Raw genomic sequence first — 22,465 nt, 5'->3', positions numbered from 1 at the left:
ATATGAATAATAAAAGAAAAAAATGCAAAAAAAAAAAAAAGAAATTCACCTAGTCTAGATTTATCTACATGGAATCATATAGCAGGTGGTCTTTTGTGACTGGCCTCTTTCACTCAACATAAGGTTTTCAAGGCTTTTCTACGGTAGAGCACGTGCCAGTGCTTCATTCTTTTTAATGGATGAGTACCAAATGTTGTTCATCTGTTCAACCATTTGTAGACATTTCACTAGTGTCCACCATTGTGGGATTGTGAAAACCTTGCTATGGACATTCATGTACAAGTTTTTGTGTGAACATGTTTTCGTTTCTCTTGAGACTATGTGTAGAAGTATCATTGCTGGATCAAAGATAGTTCTGTTTAGCTTTTCTGAGGAACTTCCCGTTTGCCACAGCGCTACACCATTCTACATCACCACCAGAAGTGTGCAAGGGTTTTACTTTCTCTACATCCTCCTAAACACTTGCTATCTTTCTTATTAAAGTCATCATAGTGAATGTGAATTTCTGTCTCATGGTTTTGGCTTGTGTTTCTCTGATAAATAGAGATATGGAGTCTCTTTTCATGTGATTATTGACTATTTTTTTCTTTTATGAGCATTTTATTTTTAAAAATAATATTTATTAGGATATATTCATGATATGGGGGAAATTCATAGTGACAATTCCGGTTAGACTTATTTTGTACATTGGTTATATTGCCCCCGTCATCTCTCCCCTTCAGCCCTCTCCCCACCCCACTTAAAGCAATTGCAAAAGGTTTTCTAGTTCTGTTTCACATAGGGTATATGAAGTCCAGCTACCAAATACTGTCACCTGATTATTGGTTATTTTTTAAAATTTTTTATTCCCTACCCCATCCCCAGGCCAATAGCATTTCTTATATTGTCCATTTTGCATCTTCGGTAGAGAAATTCTCATTTTGTAATTCTCATTTGTAATATGTTATTGGTGTTTTCAGTATTGAGTTGTAAGAATCATATACATATATAAAGAACTGAATATTACATATATACTCTAGATAAAAGTCCCTTATATGATATATAAATATTTTCTCTCATTTTAGGTTATCTTTTTAATTTCTTGATAGTGATCTCTGAAACATAAAAATTTTAACTTCAATGAAGTTTAACTTATTTTTTTCTTTTGCTGTTTGTTCTTAATGGCATTTGTAAGAAACCATTGGCAAATCCAAGGTCAGAAATATTTACCTTATGTTTTCTTCCAAGAGTTTCATTGCTTAAGTAATCATATTTGAGTCTTTAACCATTCTGAGTTAATTTTTGTTTATGGTCTGTGAGTACTGTGTATTAAACCCAGGACCTCATGCTTTCTCGGCAAGCACTCTACCACTTGAACCATGCCCTCACTCCTTGTTTTTACTTTGTTTTTGATATAGAGTCTCACTAACTTTACGCAGTGGTCCTCCTGCCTCTGCTTCCCAAGTAGGTGAGATTAGGTAAGAGCCACCACACCCAGCCTTTTAAAAAAAACTAGATATCCAGTTGTCCCAGCACCATTTTGAAAGAGCATAGACATGTTAAAAACTTACCAGTTCCTTCATTCTCTTGCCTCTTCTAATTTATGCCTTCAGTACTTGATACCAAGCTTTCTGGAGGTAGGGGAAAGGACTCTTGGTGATATAGACATCAGTATATGTTCAATCTTTCTACACTGTTCATCTCTGCTTCATTCCACCTACTGCACTATTCTTCCATGTGCAGCAACTCTCAGTAGCTTTGAAGTCATAGACCTAGGCCCATTTGGGGCTGACCAATTTAGTAATCTTATCTAGAGAAAGTCAGTATGCTGTTCTAAGTTCTATTTCCACATCTGTTAAGTGAAGGTAGTGAAACTGGGGTGAACACTGTTGGTGCTCTGCCCATGACATTTGCTTCAAGTGGCCTGAATATATATTAACTCTATTCTACCATTTGACAGTAGAGGTTCTGGGGCTCTCAACAGAGAGGGATCACAGGACCAGAGGAACCTAGATCTGTGTATTCCTGCTGAAAGGGAAACCAGCACACTGAATTGACCTCAGAACTCATGCCTTTACACATAAGGTAAACATGCTGTGTTTCTCACATCACTGTGTGTATAAGCATCGTGGGAGAAAGTTGCAAATGTGGATTCTTTGATTCTAACCCAGAGTACATTTCAATGGGTCAATTTCAGTAATTCTGTAACACCACCACAATGAGGAACACAGTTGAAGAAGACCCAGATCCCTACCCCCATGTGCCCCCTCCACCTCCATTGGACTGCGGACATAATTTGCCTCTATGCTACATCAATGTCTAATGTGAACTAGGCTTTCAGTATTTTAAAATTTCCTTCCTTTGTGACTATATTCATTCAGTATTTATTATGTGGGAAACAGAAACTAGGAGAAAAGAAATCCTCTACCATCCATGTTTCATGTGAATTTCAAACACCACGGGAGTATCCGAGGGCTTCGTCTTGCCCTTGCTACCATCCACAGCACTCAGGAGAAAAAGTAAGTCAAGTGGAAGTCTGAAACCTACTCAAGGTGGAATGTGGAGATGAGGAAACACCACAGGCTTGACGTTCACTCCGGTTGTCAGTGATCACAGAAATAAGACAAAGAGATTTTGGTTTTCAAGACTTAAGGTTAGATTATTTAACAATTTGTTCAAAAGTTGAAATATCTTTAAATTATGATAAAGCTAATTAACCCCTAAAAATCCACATTCATTATTTGCTGGCATTAATAAAAACATGCACCAAGACTTCTGATGTAATTTTGACTTAGAAGTAAGAGCTATACCTTCAGAGAAATTCTAGTTGGGAAGTGATTGGTGATGTCAGAGATGTGAATGCCTGGGTGAGATGCTGACTAGGAATTCTAAAATTTCAGGGAAAATCTTCACATTGCCTCTTTCTTTGCCAAAGAATATGCTAGGAAGTTTGGTCGTCATTATAGAGCCAGATCAGTTCATATGTGGCACTGGTTAGAAAAGAAATTCAACTGCAGGTTGTAGTCAAGATGCCCCAAGTAAACAATTATTGAAATTAGTGGAATACCCAGGGTGTCATCTGAGCATTCATCACCATTTACACCTGGTGGATACATAGCTAAGTTTCTATCAGGCTCCACACACTTCCATTTTCATATTTGTGAAGCCTTATTGAAATACCATGTTCTTAATTTACCACATGGTTGTATATATTCTTTTCCACTTGCATTTTTAATTATTAAACACTGAATCTAGCTACATTCATATCAGTTGTTCCTTCCCCCAAAATATGTTCTGTTTTAGACATAAGATTATCTTAAATAGCATAGCATCACCACCAACAAGTTTGTATCTATTCTTGTTGGTATTTTTCTTTTAATTTCACACTGATTGGCCCATCAGCATTACATGTGCATAGAAGGTATGTGCAATTACATGCATGTATGAGCATGCCGCTTGAGAACATGTGTGAGGCTTTGTGTGCCAGTATGAGTGTATGTTGCAGGAGTGTGTATTTTCTTAAGAAACCAAAGAAATTCACAGAAAGTTGATAATAATATAAACGCAACTAGGTATCATGATAAACATCTTAATACTGGATGCTGGTTTATGTAAACACATAAAGAATTTACTATTTTTTAAGCTTATAATTTATTTAAAATAGTTTAAAGGAATTTCTGGTTTAAAATTGACTACTAACAAATGATTTTCACTGGTAATATTTTATACCTTTATTGCCACAGCAAATACTCTTTATGTCACAAAAAGTTGTGTTTTAAAGTTGGCCTGTAAAGCCAAAGAATACATCACTTTCTATGTCAAAATTTAGATATTTTTCTGTTTTCATCATATTTATAATTACTTGTGTTGCAGCACAAGATTGAAATGTTTTAAAAGACTTAGCTGTACTCACATTTGATTTGTTCTTTTTTTGTTATGATATTTAAATTTTTAAAAATCAACAGGTTGTTTTTGTAGTGTTGAGCAACAAATTTCTTAAAAATTTCCAGCAAACAAAAGTTCTATCAAAATGAGAAGAAAACAACTAAACAAAATTCCAAAACACTTCACTTCAAGCATGAACATGAGCTGGCTTCGCAGTGCCTACAAAGTGCCAGACCAACCTGGTAGAGAGAAAAAATTCATTAACTTGCCTGGTTGCTTTGGCTATACCTGTTGCTTGTTTTACTTCTTCACAGAAATGCTTTGGCTTTAGGGAGAAAGATTATATATCTATTATAGATGGCAGAGATTAAGGGCTTGCTTTACTTAACCACAGAGAATTTAAAAAATTTGAAGTATTAGACTTTTCAAAAATTTTGGTTTAAGACTAAATTCATAGAAGAAAGTACTGGCATTTTCTTTCTAAAGCAGTTACTTCGCTGACATATTGAGACATCACTTTTCTCTTTGAAACATGCTTATTTAATAGTAAGATTTTGTCCTTTCTCTTAAGCATATGTTCTCTTTTCAAAATTAAATGTCTTATGTGCATCAAGAGAAAAAGGAAAAATAAAATAAAATTCAAGCAATTATTGAGGAAAGTGATAACTTTTTAAAACTGGCTTTTGGATGCTGAAGGAGTGGAGGAGTTAAGTGACTTTGGGCATTGTGTCATGATTCTTCCATTTCATTAAGTATGTCGTAGTTGAGATTGGCAATAGAAAGTATATATATTCGAAATATAAAGTATAGGTAATGATAATTCACTTTAAATAAATTAAAGGAATCAGTTGAAAATACTGGAAATTAGAAATGAAAGTATAATGTTTGGTATTTAAAATAGATTCATAAATAATCATCAAACTTCTTGTAAAGTACAAAAAGTAGTCCATATGAGTAATATTAGTTAAATGGGTGATAACTTTAGCTACTGTGAAAAGCTATGGTTTAAATTAAATTTTTGTTTATGTGAAAGGACAAGCACACTGTTTCTTGTCATCCTGTACATACACTAATCATTAATGATAAAGTATCTTTTTCAACATTATAATTCAGTGTTCCATCTTGGAGCCATCTTTGAATTCTTCTAAAGATTCATGAATCAAGCAACATAATGTGATTATTTTCCATTTTTAGAATTTTAGTTCAACCCCTGGACAGATCATTTTCAATTCACCATCTTTTGTTTGTGTTGCAACATTCTGCATCTCTTGACACTTCTGCAGAATACCTGTTATAATGTTTGTCTCTTCACCTCTTCCATACCCCAGTGTTCGCACCTCGAGGAATTATCATGTTACAAGTAAACAAATATGTTCTATCTACCAGTTTGCAAAAGTGGGCAAAACAAGTTTTTTTTACTACTACTCAATATACACTGTAAATACATCTCATGCATGCTTATTAAGTTTTAATTGAGGCATTAAATCTAAGGCTAAATTACTATCGAGTTATTTGGACACTGTTAATTCTTTCACACTTTGTTTGGCAAGCAAATCTACCACTCTTTTTTGTATATGAGAGATGCTGATGGCTCAAAAGAAATGACCTAGAGACTTGACTTTTGTAGGGAAAAAAGAAAGACAAACAGGAAGAAAATAAAATGTCGTTCATCTAATTTTAAGATGAGCACATTCAGCATATAAAAATTCCGTTTCCCAGTGAATACCATGTTCTGTACTATGATATATATTTTTCTGGGGAGAGGATGGAGCTAAGGTATCTGCCCTAATATGTTTCCAGGTGTAGAATTCACAGATATGAGTTCTTACTTAACCTGGAATCGGCTTGAAGAGAGCTGATGAAAACTCAGTTCACCATGGCTTTTCCTTGAAAACCTCCAAGTCAGCTATGGATGCTGCATTTTCAAGGAAAGAAGAACTGACCCATGAGAACTGATGTAGGCTGTGCATGTAATCAGAGCAGCCATGGGCAAAATTTCACTGGGTGAAACAGAGAAATGGGATAAGCTGGACCATTTGCCAGTCTGAAAAGAAAATACAACAAACACAACTCTAGAAATGCTTTTCCAGGTTTATTTAGAGAATTACTTCCACAGCGCCATCATCATGCAGTTTTGTGCAACAAGCAATTCAATGTTATATTTCAACTCCTAAAGGCAGTGGGGAGGCAGAAAAGTTTGTTCAGGAAAACCTGAATTAATAGTGTCAGAAATTATAGCCTGCCTTCTAGCCAGGTTAAGTTTCTTAATCATTATTTTAATCAAAGAAAAGGTACAAATGGACTTATTTACTTACTGATACACTCTAATATAAATAGTTACCATTTTAATGACTGTTTAATATATGGCTAATATTGTGCTATATTCAAATTTATTATAAATTTAGGTTTACACATAATAGCTTATATCTGCTAAATATAAATGAATGTCTATATATGCATATCTCTCTCTCTCTCTCTCTCTCTCTCTATATATATATATATATATATATATATGTAAAGTTATCTTAATTTTTCTTGGAGACAAGAAAACAAAAATAATTTAACATCGAGTCAGTATTCTTTTGTCTGGTTGTAGAGGAAGTATTCCTATAAATTATTAGAAAATTGTGATTATGCATTCAGCATTCAAAGTTGGGAGAATTTGAAATGTATTAGGAGTGTTTAGCATATGGGATGTGGTATGCATAAAGCGTCCAGTTTCCTTTAAGATTTGAGTGCCAGTCTTGAAACCATTTGCTTTCAAGAAGAGGTGTTAAGTGGTTGTGCGAACGTCCTCTTATTTTCCTGCACAATGCATTTAGAAAGAGTTCAGGTTCCACTCAAGAACCGTTCTCTTAGAATAACTGTTAAGACGTTGGTGTGAATGTCTTCCTAGATGACTACCAGCTCCTCATCTCCTCCTATTCTCAGCCATAGAAAGAATTCACAGAGGAGAGGATTTCCATTCAGTTACCATTCTGCTAATGTTATAATATGTATCCAGAAAAAACTAACCTATCATGAAGAATTACTTCCCACAGGTAGTTACATGTCCTTGAAAAAAAAGGCATATTCTTGAACAAATCTTGCATTATTTTAAACATGGTGATCACCACTAGGTCCTTAAGAGAATGAATTTCCCAGGAGTAGGAGCAATGGGCAGCATTCAGCCTACCCACCAAGGAAAACAACAATTCCCTTTGACACCCACTCCATGCAAGCCACAGGAGACTTCTAGCCAATTAAAACTTGCTTCAAGTATGTGGTAAAGCATGAGCAGACCTTCTAACCACAACAAGAGTGGTCTGTGAAGCTAAGTGGAGTAGGAGGAAAAAGCCTCCCACATGGGAAACTTAAACTTATCATTCTTCTCAGTGGTACATTTGATGTAATATGTTCATTTTTGTGCTTATGCTTAATGCTTCAGGATGTTGTCTAGGAAAAGGTGTCTAGACAGAATGGAAAAGAGCCTTTTCAGTACAGCTTGTAATAGTTGTAAAATGAGCATCAAAAATAACAGATCTGGTCACTATATGGTGGAAACCTCTAGAAGAATTGCTTTCTACAGTGGAGTATTTGAAAGTTTTTCTAAAATAGTTCTTAACCCAGAGAACATTTCTGTTAAATCTACATCTCTTAAAGTCTGTCTTTGCTGTGCATAATATTTTGAACAATACTGAACCAAAACAAATCCAATCAAATCAGCCCTGATTTTAGAAAATTTGCATCATTACTGTCTCTCCAAACTGTAAGAATATGACCAAGAAACACTGAAGTTTCATTAATCTAGAGCTATAATATTGTACTTTGTACACAACCATTCACTGCTATCTGTGTTCTACGCAGCAATGTGTACATGTAATAATAATGATGATATAACCAACACTGAAAGTTTGGTGGGCTTTGCTTCTGATTATGTAATTTAACCACTTTTACAAAACTTTCTGAACATACTAGGTTCTGAGAAAGCATCGGATGTGGTATGTATCCACATACTGGACATCTACTGAATGCCAGGCAATAATCTTTATCACCTATTTAATCACTTGATGCTCATTTGCATTGTGGTCATAACTGGAAGAATAAGGCTAAGATTGAAGTCACACAGGATCTAGGACTCAAACGCATTTTCAATTTCCAAACTCAGTGTTCTTTCCAAAGTACAAAAGATATTAAGCTTTCTGTTTTCACAGGGAATCTTTGGTAGGAGCTCAGCCCATCTGAAGTGCTTCTTTGCACCTGGGTGTTTGGCCCACACACTGAACTCATTTGTGAATTTGTCACCCTTTTGTTTTTATTATTATTCTATGGTTTACCTCACAGGTCTATAATCCAGAAATTTCTATAGCTTAAAGTATGAACTCGGCTCAAACAAAGTAAATAGTAAGTATTCTAGGTGGCTTTCTTATGTCCTGCTGACAAATATGGTTTCTTTCAAAACAAGCTCACAAACTGAGCTAAATTTAGACTGGGCTAAATTTGACCAGTACTTATATTTAATTAATTTGGCTAGAAAAAATATTGAACTAATATTTAAAACTCAAGAGATTTCATAGCAAATTTGGACTAAAACGCCCTCAAAATCTCTGGATGCTCACATTCCCACAGACCAGCATTCAGCTAGCACTGAGGACCAGCTGTCCCCCTAAGGTGGGACTTAAGCCTCATCTGTCACAGTTCCCAGCCTGTTGTGATGTGCATTCTGCTCCCCACCCTGTCCTGATTTTTAAACAATCACATGTGTGTTATCATCTCTGTTGCTGTGTCACCACCAAAAGTTATAAAATGAGGAATGCAGGTGGAGGGATGTGTTTTTATAAGCCTGAATATTCCATATAGTCCCTGTATAAAGATATATTAAATGTATTTTCTCCATGTATTTCTTTGAGCTTGTATGTTTCCTTGTAAACACGAAAATATGCCAAAATATTAATATAAAATACCTAGTCCCCTTCCCTAACTTACCCACTTAGCTGTCTCCTCAGTGCTTTAACTTTTAACTCTTTTCCAACACAAGTCCCTAAGAAGTACTGCTGCAGCTAAGAATGTAGGGACAAGGCACAACTCACTAGGACCCTGCCATCAGTCACCTTTCTTGCAGCAGCTTCCTCCTTCCCCAAACAATCTGTTTCGTTTATATATTTGGGCAGAATTTTTGTGTTAAAACATGTTGCTGTGGTTATAATTAAACATGGAAGCTATCCTTACAATAACAATATTAGAGCTTCACCCCCTCTGTGAAAAACATGACTGGGGCGAGCCTCAAAGACCCTAAATCCCCTACCTAGCTTTTCCTGGAGTAGTGCACCAGGAAAAAGTATGAGGAAAGAGAAACAGGTCATCTACACGAAGTGTTCACATAATCTGACAAGACACCATTATCAAAAAGGTAATCATCACCTTTCTGCAGACTTTTTACCCCAGGAAATAAGAATACTCACTCTCTAAAGGAACTGACCTGCACCATATCAGATAAGAAGGCCTTCTCAGTAGGTCAGGAAGTCCCACCACTGTGGAGTGTCATACTGCTTACAAAAGTCCAGACTTCCAAGCAAGGCACAAGAAAGATTTTACTCAAGAGCTGCCTTGCATAAAAGCACAGCACTGCACTCACAAATCCATTTTCTGTGTTGCATGCAATTACTTCCATGCAAACTGATGGAAAATCCTGAGGAAAGCTATTGCGTGCTTCCTGCAGGGGGCTCTTCTGGCCACTCCATCCATGGGGATGTTTGGGAGGGTTACACCATCCCCTGGACTCCAGGGCATCACTCACAAGGGAGTTTTGCTGTGAACACATAATCCAAGGCTTCTCCAACTTATACTTTGAAAAAAGATGTGATTTGATGTCAGCGTTTCAGGGTATAATATGAAGCAGGTTTTCTCCTGAATGATCAAGGCCTGACAAGTGCCTCCTCTTAGCCCTGGCACCTTGTTCTTATATATGTTTGCTAGCTGAAGTGCACAAAGAAACACATTTTGGGGAGGAAAAAAAAGAGATAAATAGATTTTGCCAGGTTGGCTTTGAACCTATCTTTCACACCACTGTGAAGTGCGCTGCCAGGATGTGCGATATGTAGTTAAAAGCAGCAGATGGAAAAGCATTTTTGAGGGGCTTTTTGATGGTTCTGAGTCTATGCAGCATTTACACACCAAAGCATGCTTGTTCATCTGTTATATATTTAGGGATATTTAAACTGTGAACATTTGTCTTCTTTAAAGACTACAAAAGTATCTGGAGACTGACTGACTTACTAAATAGACACAGTAAATTGATCAATAATTAGTTTGACATCCTTTACCCCCTGGCCGCTCACTTCCAACTGACTCCTGGCCCCCATTCTGTATTGCCTGGCAAAAGTTCCATGTGGAGTTATGAGCATTCTAGTCATGAGGAAAAAGAAAAATATCCTCCCTGTGTGTGTGTGTGTGTGTGAGAGAGAGAGAGAGAGAACTTTTAAGAAAGGGTACGAGATAGTTAATATTATCTTGTAATTCAGAAAAAGGTAGGACTTTCCATAGTCAGAGGCATTCTGCTTAGAAAGTCCTAATATCTCCTAAATGATAGTCGAGATGAGAGTCACCAAACAAAAAACGAAGTTATAGGCTGCCTATTGCTTTCCCAATTCCATGTGACTTACACAGTCAAGACCAATGAAAAGAAAACAAAATGCTTGAGTGCAGTCCTTGGATAAATAGCCATTTTTCTTAGCTAGCACCAAAATGTGTCCCAAATCCATAGCTTTAAGTTAATGGCTGACATTCTCTGACATACCGGCATCAGTCATCTGTTTTTCACCTAGCTTTATTTTGGTGCCCCAAACTGGCAATTTCAAAAGAAGAGGTTATGGCAAGAAAAGATAAGCAGCTATTTATGACTAACAAAGTCACGTTGTAAGATGTGATGTGGTTGGAAGGTGGAATTATTGACTCCGAATGGTTCTATGAATTCTGAAACCCAAAGATTATTTAAGAACTTTCCAAAGCAAATGTCATACTCATCAGTCACCACACTGTGCTCACCAATATATAAGTGCTGTTGAAGAAGTGATGAGGAGGAAGAAGGGTAGTAGAACTCCACAGAACAGCAAACCCAAATTTGACAAAATGCGGCAAAGCAAACCACAACATTTTTTCCAGGACAAAAGTATCAAATGTTGACATTAAAGGTAAAGTGCATGTTCTTACTACTTCACTCATTGCTTGGATTCACCATACTAGAATATATAGAAATAAAAATATTAGAAACAAAAATTATTAGAAACAAAATTGTTAATATATTAAAACTCAAGAATCACCAGCATTTTTCATGCTCAGTCTTAGAAACTGAGAACAATAACCGACTATATCTTTCACTGACCTCATAACCTAAACTTCAACGGGTCCTTTGCTGATATGCCATCATTTCTCCCTAAATTAACTACCACACACAAAGTACCATGCATAGCCTGAGTCCTCAAAGAGGCAACCAACCTCACTTAGCAGGGATGTTCTGAGGATTCATAAGCAAACCAATATTGTCTGGCACATATTAGGGGCTCAATAGATGTTAATTTCTTTCTTTTTGCCCTTTCCCTTACAGTTAAACAAAAACATAAAAACCATGACATTTTTAAAATGTGAAACTCTCATAAATTTGAAAGAACATACTCTGGACCCAAAAATAAAAAAAAAAGATATCTTCTAACTAAAAATAATGTGCGTGAAACTGATTTGCATTTCAAATTTTGGCAGTACACCTATGAAGGGTGTCTCTGGCTCAGAACTCTGGCAAGAGGTGATGAGGACTTGAACTAAGGTGGTGGCAGGAGATTGGAGAAAAATAGTTATCCGAGGCGGGATAGCAGAATTGTCAGGCCTTAAGTGCTGTCGACAGACAACCTGGGTTCCATCTTAGCGCCAACCCTTGCTAACTCTGTGATTTAAGCACTTGTCTTACATTCCAATCTGTGAAATAAAGAGAGAAACATCCCAATTTCTGTGATGGATGTGAGGACTACATGAGACAATACACGCACAGCACTTAGCATGTTTCCTGGCATGTTTGTGCCATAGCTGTTGGCCATTATAATAGATATCACCCATTACTGTGCACATACCCAATTAAAAATATATGTCCTACTGTCTAGTGCTCTTTGGTCCCTGACCACATTAGAAACCTTTACTGAGAAAAAAATGATACCCCCATGTGGCAATGGGACTGTTTGTTCTGGGGGAGAGGAGTTTAAGTTTTTAATGCCATACTGTAATATCTACCTTAGGACCTGAAAATCTGGCATTTGGTTTTCAAGTCCTGCCTATGTCAGTTACAATACCTGGTATCTCAGGTTTTGTCCAGAAAGCTCAGACTTGAACTGAGAACCTTTCAAGTCCTGTCAACATTTGCTTGGGAAAATATATTTGAGACACAAAAAGCCCAGGAAAGTTAAGAGTTCTATGGAAACATTTTAATTAATTTCATTTTAATTCACAGTTAATAAAAGGCATATCTATCTGAGAAACATTTTATGTTGCCAGGAACACTACTATTAGAGATATTATCCAGTATGCTGTTATCTTTGTGTGAGATATCACATAAAAATTTATCTTGAATATTCACAATATGAAAAATTACCCCTGAAGAAATATCTGTGTGCTTATTTTTCATTCATATGCTCTTTCAGATATTATTAATAATAATCTCTTTCAGATATTATTACATATGAGATTTTATATCTTGAAAGCTGTATCAAATAGTCTTAAAAATAGGACACACATGAGTTTTCAATAAAGTAATAGTCCTCATTATATATGGCTCTGCTTGAAGTGGTAAACATTTACTGGGTGCCTAGTATGTGATAGGAGGAAACATATTATGTTAGTGATGGCAAATTAAATAAATTTAGTTCAGTAGATAAATCAAAATATTGAGGATATACAGTGTTTTGGTCTTTTAAAGGAAATTTTACATTATACAAGTAATATGTAGTTATTTGGAGGAAATCATCAAATAAAGGAATTTGTCTTGAAATCATTTGAATCTTATTCACTAAATATAGCCTTCATTATTATTTTGCTATATATCTGCTCATACTGTTAACATGCAAAATTTTTTCATATATATTTTCATTTAAATGTAGATCAAATCACATTATAGTTCAGTATATTGTAAATGACATTTCATGTCACTCAATTTTTAATAATTGCATAGTATCCCGTGGTATAGATTTGCCTTCAGTAATTAAACCAGTTCTATCTTGTTGGCCTTTTAACTGTTGGTCATTTGGAAGAAGTTGATTTGTCTCACTAAAAGTTTCTATTTTAATACGAGATTTAAAGAACTATTAGAACTCAATCTGAAGAGAAGGAAAAAGCCTACAGTGGAACTGCAGTGATGTGATATCCCTGCAAAGGAGAAATAAGTCCCTCTTGCCTGCCAGGCCAGGTGAACTGTACAGCCTGCCAGGAGGAAGATCTGCCACATGAAGCTCTGACAACCTAGCAATCTGCTTCCAGAGAGTAACCTAGCAATCCACTTGAAAGCACCCTTAGAAAGAAATCGAATGACTAGCACATGAATTTCTACATGCTAGCCACTCTCAGCAATGTTAATGTGGGTAAAACCAGGTTTACAGACCTTCCTTACCCCGTTGCCCTCAGTACTTAAGTTTTCACTATTCTCAGGCCTCTAAAATTAGGTTCTCTGGAATCTATCTTGGTGTAATGTGTCATGATAGCTAGTCATGTTTGCCAACATCCTTTACTGAATAAGCCACTTTACCGACCGTGATGTCAATAATACCTTAAATTGTTTAACGTTTCACAAAGATCATATTTATGTAAGTTTCTGTATTTGCATTCTCATCTACAGGTTTTCCAGCTAATGTAATGTCATCAGACAGAACATGTCCTGCTCAGGCATGGGGTTGGTACCAGTGGTGGGGGGAGGATACAAAGAAAGGGGGTAGGAGGGTGAATAAGGTGGAAATACTGTGTCCACGTGTATGTAAATGCAAAAATGATACCTGTTAAAACTATTCCAGGAATGGGGGAGACGTGGGGATAAAGGAGAACAGGTGGAGGGGAAAATTTAAATAAAATATATTTGATATATTGTAAGAACCTTTGTAAATGCTACAATGTACCCCCACCCAGCACAATAATAAAAAAGGAAAACAAAGGAACCTATCTTAAACAATAGCCAGGGCAGTGGTACAAGCTTGTGATTTTGGTACTATACAATTCACTCCATCAAAATAGAAAAAGAAAAAAAGATACAACACTTGGTGATTGGCTTAAATGCTGACTATTATTAATCATACACTTCCTACTATTTTTTTTGTCTTAAACTGTTTAAAAGAAGCAATAGGAAAATGAAAAATAGCCCTCATAATTAGTATTTTCTTCTTTATATAATAATTTATGGAACTAAAACCCTACAAAAGAATAAAGTAGAATTTAATTTTGTGTTAAAAAACAATAAAATAATTTTGAAAACATTATTCATCTATCTGTTCCACAAACATTAGTACAGATCTTCTTTGGAGGACATTACAGTAGGCACAATGAGCAAGCCAGACACAGCTGTTGCCATCCAAGACCTACAGCTTAATGGGGAAAATGGAGAATAACAAAATAACCTCACAAGTAAATCTATGCTAACAACACAGTCTGGATAGGAAGTACCTGAAAGTGGACCGCACTCCATGGCATCTATCACAAAGGCCTAGTTTCTTCCAGCTATGTTTTCTCACAGAATTTGCTTCACTAATATATTCCACAAATGCCAGACATATTTTCATTTTTTTTAAATAAATTCTGAGTTTTGATGAGGCTTAAATTAAATTTGTGGTTAAATTCAAGAGGATTTTAAACATTTCTAATACTAAAAATTTACAGCTAAGTACAAGGTATGTTTTGATTTAACTGTAATTTTTGAAAATCCCTTTAGGAACTTAAATTGTTTTATGTGGATATAGCTTGGACACATCTTAATAAATTAGGTACCAGACGTTTAGTTATGTTTGCTGAAAATATTAATGATACCTATTTCCACATCATTTTCTAAACCTATTATTGCCATATGGGATAGAAATGGAATTTTGTATTGATTTGATGGTCTTCCTCATATTTGTAATATTGGATACTATTTATTAGAACTGCTTCATGTTAATTCACATGGTGATCACCAAAGAATTTAATTTTTCCATTCCAATACTCATACCAGTTGTCAAAATTTTAATAGCTCTTAATGCATATCTTTCTTTTCATTATAATATAGAAATAATGAGGGTATTATGCTTATCTTTTTCTTGACTCTAAGTTCACTTTAAAGACAATTTCTTAGTGATACATGATGCTGATTGTTGGCTTGCTATACAGTTCATTTATCATGTTAGAAAATACACACATATTTTCAGTATAATAAAAGTATTTTAATTTAAAACATAGACATTCTTCAATATTATCAAATCTGTTGACAACAACTAAGAGATAGAACAATCCTGCATTTTCTCTTTCCTTTTTGTCCTGGAGGTATGAACTATCTTTTAATAAATGATTAAATTCTAACTGATCATTTGCTGAAGATTTTTGCTGTATTTGGGATATTAATTTAGACTTTTCTTATTTTTCTCAAATCTTTTATTATTAATCTTTTTTCTGAAAATAACATTTCTGATTTCAAGATTTCTAGACTTCTAATTTGGAAGGTTTCCTTTTCCCTTTTTTCTGTAAAAGCTGCTAACAATTTCCTTGTTTCTTATGGTTTTAAAAAAATTGTTTTTCAATAAACTAAGCTAAGGGTCATATCTTTGCAATTTTCTTAGCATTCTCCATGTTTAGTAATATAGTCAGATTTTACTATGATTTTTAGTAATATTTGGTTATTTATATATTTATGCTGGTTAAATGACTTAATATTTACCAATTTTTCTCAGTATGTTCTTAAAATCAATTTCATTTCTTATTTGTATTTACATAGCCTTCTCAAGTTGAATTTGGAATAGTTCTAGTTTTTTTTTTCCAGCTCTGTTTTTCCTACCATTGTAAGTAGTCCATTTTATTTTCTTTCCTCTGGTTGGTTTTACTTCATAATGAAAGTCCCAAAGGTAAACGTGTTTCTCACAGATTTTGGCTCTCTCCTCAACTTTGATATACAGTGTTGTAAATTGTTTTTTATTTTCTAAATAATCTATAAAGGTAGCTCTGATTTATATTTTTACTCAAAAACAATCAAACACAAACATACTTGTACATATTCATAGAGATATTTGCATATATGCATTTATATTTAATATATGTGTAAGAATACATGTATACTTACATATTTAATATCTAAGTTGGAATATTTTTATATATGTTACTAATGTCCAGTTTTATATTATTATGGTTAGAAAATGTAAACTAATGTTGAAATTTATTAAGTTTTCTCACTTTTACAAATATTCTGTAGATGCTGAAAAAGAAGGTATGTCTCCAATTTATTGGGAATCTTAAAAACTTGACAGTTTAATAGCTGGTCAATTTGTTAGGGCAAAACATATACTTAGGTGTTCTATCAGCTGGCTCCATGTGTCTCCGTGAGTTTGTGCATTCTCAATTCTACTATGATTCCTTCTCTCTAGGCAGATCTATTCCAACCTGACTCCCGTGCACATCTTTCTTTTTCCTGCCTGGTTCTGCTTGTGCTCATCTTCGTCTTGTCTTTGAAGTCTGTCAAGCATAGGATTTATAGTGTTCTTCCACCTTTTTCTAGACAGTCTCCCCTAACTAACCAATTCTCTCTCTTCTGCTGGATTCCCTGAGGCCGTGGATCTCAAACACCATAGGCTGCCTATTCATTTGTAACTTCCTCATAATTACTTGTAGAACCCAGATTTTGTTTCTGCTAAATATATGTCTAGCCCCAAAGCAATGGATTATAAGTAGGTGTATCTTGGCAATCTGGAAATATACCATTCCCAAATGTCATATGTGACTCAGATAAATAAAACTATTATGTGGATATTTATGGATAGTGTAAAAACACATGGCTATGCCTTCCTGGGAGTATAGTTTCTGGGAAAGCTTTCATTTTTCAAAAGAGATGCACTGCTTTTTCTAATTTCTTCCTGACTTGAAGGAAGGAAGATGTGATGGTTGTGAAAATGTCAAGAAAGCTGCAAACATTGGCACTCATCAATATTTTAATATGATCAACATTCTAACCCCAAACCCCCTACATGAGAAATGTATATTCCTATTTAAAAAGTAACTGTAGTTGGACTATTTTGTTATTTGCAGCCCAAGGCTTTCCTAACTGATTCACTGCAAACACCTCCTCTGTTACTTTTTAGTTATTCCTCAGTTTCTTTGAATATACTTCCTTGACTTATTTAACTTGAAATTGCTAATATTCAGGAATTTCTATATCTGAATTTTCATTTTGAATCTGGAAAATAGCTACAGCCACACTGCACAGCAGTACACTGCTGGCATTTAATTATACAATTAGTTAGCACAGGTAAAATTTATTAAATGCTTTCTAAATACCATACAATCTTCTAGGAACTTTGCATTTATTACTTACTCTCCAAAACCACTTGATAAGGCAACAACTATTATCGTACTCCCATTCTAAGAGATGAGAAAACTAAGGCAGAAAGGTCATACATCTTCAATAACAAAGCCAAGATTTGAACTGAAGAAGTAAAGCTTCAAAGCCTGTGTCCTTAATAACCTTGCCACACTATTTCACATTTGATAATTTCAGATTTCCAGTTTAGCAATGACTTATCATACTCACATAAACCTGGCAAGCATACACACAAGCACATCCTACTCCCACACAGACAGCATAACCAAAAAACTCTTTACTTGATATGACAATCGGTTTCAACAATGGTCATTTATAGAATATTCCTGCTTTAGTAGGTATAGTAAAGCTACCAAAAGGTTAATTTCTTTGAAAAGATTAATTTTAGCATTTTTCCCAAAAGAGTAGCCAAAACCAGAACCTGCCACAACTCTAACTACTAGATTGTTTTGACCTGAACTAGATTTGACCTGAATCTCCACCCAAGATTGGACTACACTCAAAACCTCAACTTTCTTGAAGTTTTGAGAATAAAATTTAGCTTGACTTACTCTCTTTTGTTTTTATACACCTCTTACTCCTTGGGTTTATCCAGGATGAAAAAATTAAAAGGTGAAAATACAAAGATGCTTTCTCAGATTCTGAATTTAAATGTGTGTTAGGTCGTAAGAATTGCCTACTGAATTTTCTTGAGTCTAGGGATAGGCATAGGCAGGATATGAACAAAGAGAGGGGAAGCAGCAAAATGAAGACATGAACAAGGAGCATTCTTTCTCATTCCTCTCTATCAGCCTCCTTCCTACATTTAACTTCTGGAACAGTTTGTCATTTGTAAATATGAAGCACTTTGTTAGACTTCTCATTCTAAGATCTTAATGAGCATTCCTTATAAAACATATTTCTGACTGTTTACATTGTCTTTTATGAAACAAAGAAACATAAAGGGTCTGGAAATGTCAAAAAGGAGTTCATCTACCTATCATGCAAAGAACTTAGATTTTTAAAGACTGTGCACAGAATCTCAAAATTTCATATAGAACTGACCAGCTCACCCACATATAATGCACAGAAAACCAAGAGTCAATAGTGTTTATTTTTGGGAGTTGGAGTGTGAATAATTTACTGTTCTATACTTTATTGCTTTTCCTGACATTTGCATTACCTTTATAATAGAAAATAATACTTTAAAAAGGAATACGAGGAGCTACTGTTCCTTCCTTGTTCCACACTGTAAGAGCTGTTTTTCTGTAGAAGAAAATATGCAAATATTCAGTGTCTCTGCATTTAACTCCCTGTCTATGTGTATTCATGTTTGCATGGCCTGACCTTCCTCTATATTATATTTTAAAAACTACTTTGAAAATATTTACAGGGAGAGAGTGGAATTTTAAGTATTTTTCAGAAGTAAGATTACTTCTAATTTTATTAACGGTTCAGGAAAAATTAATTATCTTGCTTCTCAAAAGTTATTTTTCAGACTGTAAAGTGTTCCTTGCAAAAGAATTTAATGAGTTAAATTTCATTGACATTGCATACATTATGTCACATACAAGGTAGAGGGTTAGACTATGCAAAAAATACTTGACAAGAAAATGTAATCATTCTTAATTTGTTTATATTCAAGAATAAACGATTCATGCATTTTCTTTGTCTTCATTCCTGCTCGAACAACTCAATTTTACACTTTATTTTTCCTGAGTTTCTTCTTTCTGACTTTTGGCTTTGTACTTTATAACAGATTGGTGAATAGTAAAAATAATAATAACAATAACAATTTTTTTTCTTTCTTGTTCCTTCTCCACTTTAATACTTTTTATCCCTTTAAACACCTTTGCTCTTTGATGTTTGGAAAGATAGCTATGATAACTGATGTACAAAAAGCATTCCTAACACAATGCAATCAACTGATCCTTAGACTCCCCCACTTAGGGACAAATAAAAGACATAATAATAATATTGTAGGGTCATTATTAGCAAATATCAGACTTCTCTAGACTGGTCTATGTCCAAAGCTCTTTGAGAACCTAAAGCAAACTTACTTATTGGGCAAAGAGGAGCACTCCACAGAACGAGATGCTTTCCCAACATTCTGTAGCCAGTGCTTCACATACAGTGCCCCTCCTACCTTGGCAAAAGTACTTGGAACATCTGTATGGCATTAAAGGGTACAATAAATGCTTCCTCTTCTCTTCAAAGGCAGTTTTGTGTTTTTGTTTTTTCAGCCTATATAATATGAAGGCAGTCATTTGAAATGTATACAGCCCACTCTGTTTAAATCTGGAAGTTGGCACATGGCAAATTTGCTGATTTGTTGGCTTTCTCTTTGGGGCCTTGATATTTCCATAATGATTTTTGTGGGCTCACAAAAGAAAGAAAAATCACTTTTCCTTTATCTAAGCTTTAGTGCTAGCAAGTAGATGATCAGTAACTCAAGTCTCAGTAACTTAGTAGGTACATTAAATTAAAGTACAAATAGAAGAGAATCCATTTGATTGGGTTGACTTATCAGCCTCAGCAAACAGAGTGAAATCAGGCCTCCTTCAGAATTATCAAACACAGTTTTAATGCTTGCTTAGAATTAGGGAGCAATCATTCAGAAAAAGATAGGAACATTAAGACTTTTGCAGGTCACAATCCCAGCAAATCACACATTTGCTTAACCTTACTACACCTGCAAAAGAAATTTTTGTCAAAGGTGCTGATGGTCAAACAACAAAATGGGTAAACTCATTAGCTTCAGCATCAAGCATCAACAATGTTATACAAACTGCTCAAGGTCATCTAATGCCATTCCCCCCCCCACCCCCTCCGTTATCTCTGCACCGAAGCCCCAGCCTGGCCCATGGAACCAGAGTCATCAGCCTGTGCTCACACCGGTGCCTGCTGCTCATGTCCACAGGCAACTAAGTCATTTAAAGTTTGTTCACATTAACTCTAGAAACATGTAGAATATAAAAAAGGAGAAAGCATTTGTGTGTGCGTGTGCATGTGTGTGTGTGTAGTGGGCATCCATTAAAACTTATCTACTTGTTCAAAGGTGCTCCACTGTAAAGGGAAGATGATGTAGGCTAATTCCCATATTTCTGTTTACTTAACTAACTATTAAGTGACATAATACTTGCCTGTAATGTAGCTATCTGTATTATGAATGACATAATTATCATAATTCTGTTTTAAAAGCCCTCTGTCTGAGAGCTTTTTTTTTCCTTTGTGAAAATTAAAATAGTTACTTTGCTACATGCTCTATTGGGATGACTGACAATTGATGAAAACATACCCAGCTCCCACAAATAATTTTAATTTCCATCCAAAATAAAAATGTGTTAATTCCTCCTGCCTATAACAAAAATATTTTCATAATGATACTGTTTACACAGATTTAATCAGTTGTGTCACTGGGGTACAGCAAAAACAGCAATGTGACCTGCTGAGATTTAGCTCCAGGTTGCGATTTACAATCAAGGCAGCAAGAGTCACTGAAGTGCATAACTCTCGCCCCAGTTACTAATTAATCAGACCCAAAGAGGTCTCCATAAAAGGCACAACATTCAGCTGTGCATCCCATAAATTTAAAGGCCTCCTCTATTTTTTTAGGAGGAAAGGTGACCTCCTTATGTGGTACCTGTCTTGTACACAAGCTCATCCAAAACATACCGTTGGGTGCTTACTTCTCCCCACTCCCCTTGCAAATGTTCTGAATACAAAATTTCACACTATGGCAGAATCCCAGCATCATTAAAATGTCAGTATGCTGGTTTCTGTATAAAAACAAGTGACTGGCTGGCTTTTTTGAGTTTCTGTATCTGTACAAGTTTTTTCTTCCTGCAGCTAGCATCTATAGAAAATGAAGGGGTATAATAGGTACATGTATTTTAAGAGTTTGTTGGGAATTATGGGGAATAGCAATCAGTGTAATTCAGCTCAGTCCAACTTCTACTCAACTTCATCAAATGGAAAATATATTTGATCTCCTTCACATGGGGATCAGATAACAGAAGCTTTGCAAACTGCCCTGCTTTGACAAAAAAAAAAAAAAGATAAAAAGATTCCAACTGAGTAGCCTAAAAGAAAACATGCATTGCTGCCTTGTTTATTTTAACCATCTTTAAAATAATGAGTTAGATTCTTGTTTTTCTTCCTTTCCTGGATACCTCTTCTATGTCGAGCATTCTTTTGAAGTAAATGGTAGCCCTGGACCTACAGGAGTTCTATAACGGGAGGAGCAAAATGAGACTCAGGCTGCTGATTTCAGATTTTTGATATATAGCCTGCCAAATAAGAGCTGAAATTATTTGAGTCCTGTTGCATTAACCACAGCATCCACAACATCACACCTAAAAGTGGGCATGTCAGTATCCTCCTATCTGTGCAACAAGAGTGACCTGCTACAGAAACTATTTTATCAGAGCCTTTGAAGATACAACTGTCCCCACTTTTGCTTATGAAGGACTTCTGGGAGCTATCATGAAATACCGTATCATAAAGTAGATAATATTTTTACAGAGAAAAGGTGCAATGGCTAGAATTTTACATTTTTAACCCAGGAGCATATGATGTAAATCATAGCTAAGGCAAAAGTAGACTATAAACTAAAAATATAACAGCTATAATTCACTTTTAGTATTTAAAACAGATTACTTATGCTTTGAGTCCTAACCGTACATTGCACAATGAGTACGGAGGTGATCACAGTACTCATGCCTGGTGTTTTTAGTGTCTCTCTGCCCTCAGTGGGCATGAAAAGACCTAAGTCCCTCAACTTTTTTCCTCCTGTATAAACTTGACACACTGAGCTAGATAATCCTTAGGGTTCTTAAAAATAAACATCTAGGGCAAATCCACTGAAGCTGTGTATTAAAATCTCTATGTACAGTAAACATCAAACTTCTATTGAATTACTGACAAACGTTTATTTTCTTAGCATACTTAGGTGTATATAATTCATATTAACTTAAAAGTAGCTCATGTCTAAGTTGATGCTTTTTCTTTCTCTCGATCACTTTCTCTTTAGTAAATTGCTATGGGTGATGAGCAAGCTGGCAGTTA

This window comes from Castor canadensis, chromosome 4 (genome assembly GCF_047511655.1).
Source record: "Castor canadensis chromosome 4, mCasCan1.hap1v2, whole genome shotgun sequence".
NCBI classification, from domain to species: domain Eukaryota; kingdom Metazoa; phylum Chordata; class Mammalia; order Rodentia; family Castoridae; genus Castor; species Castor canadensis.
This window is presented reverse-complemented; position numbering follows the sequence as displayed.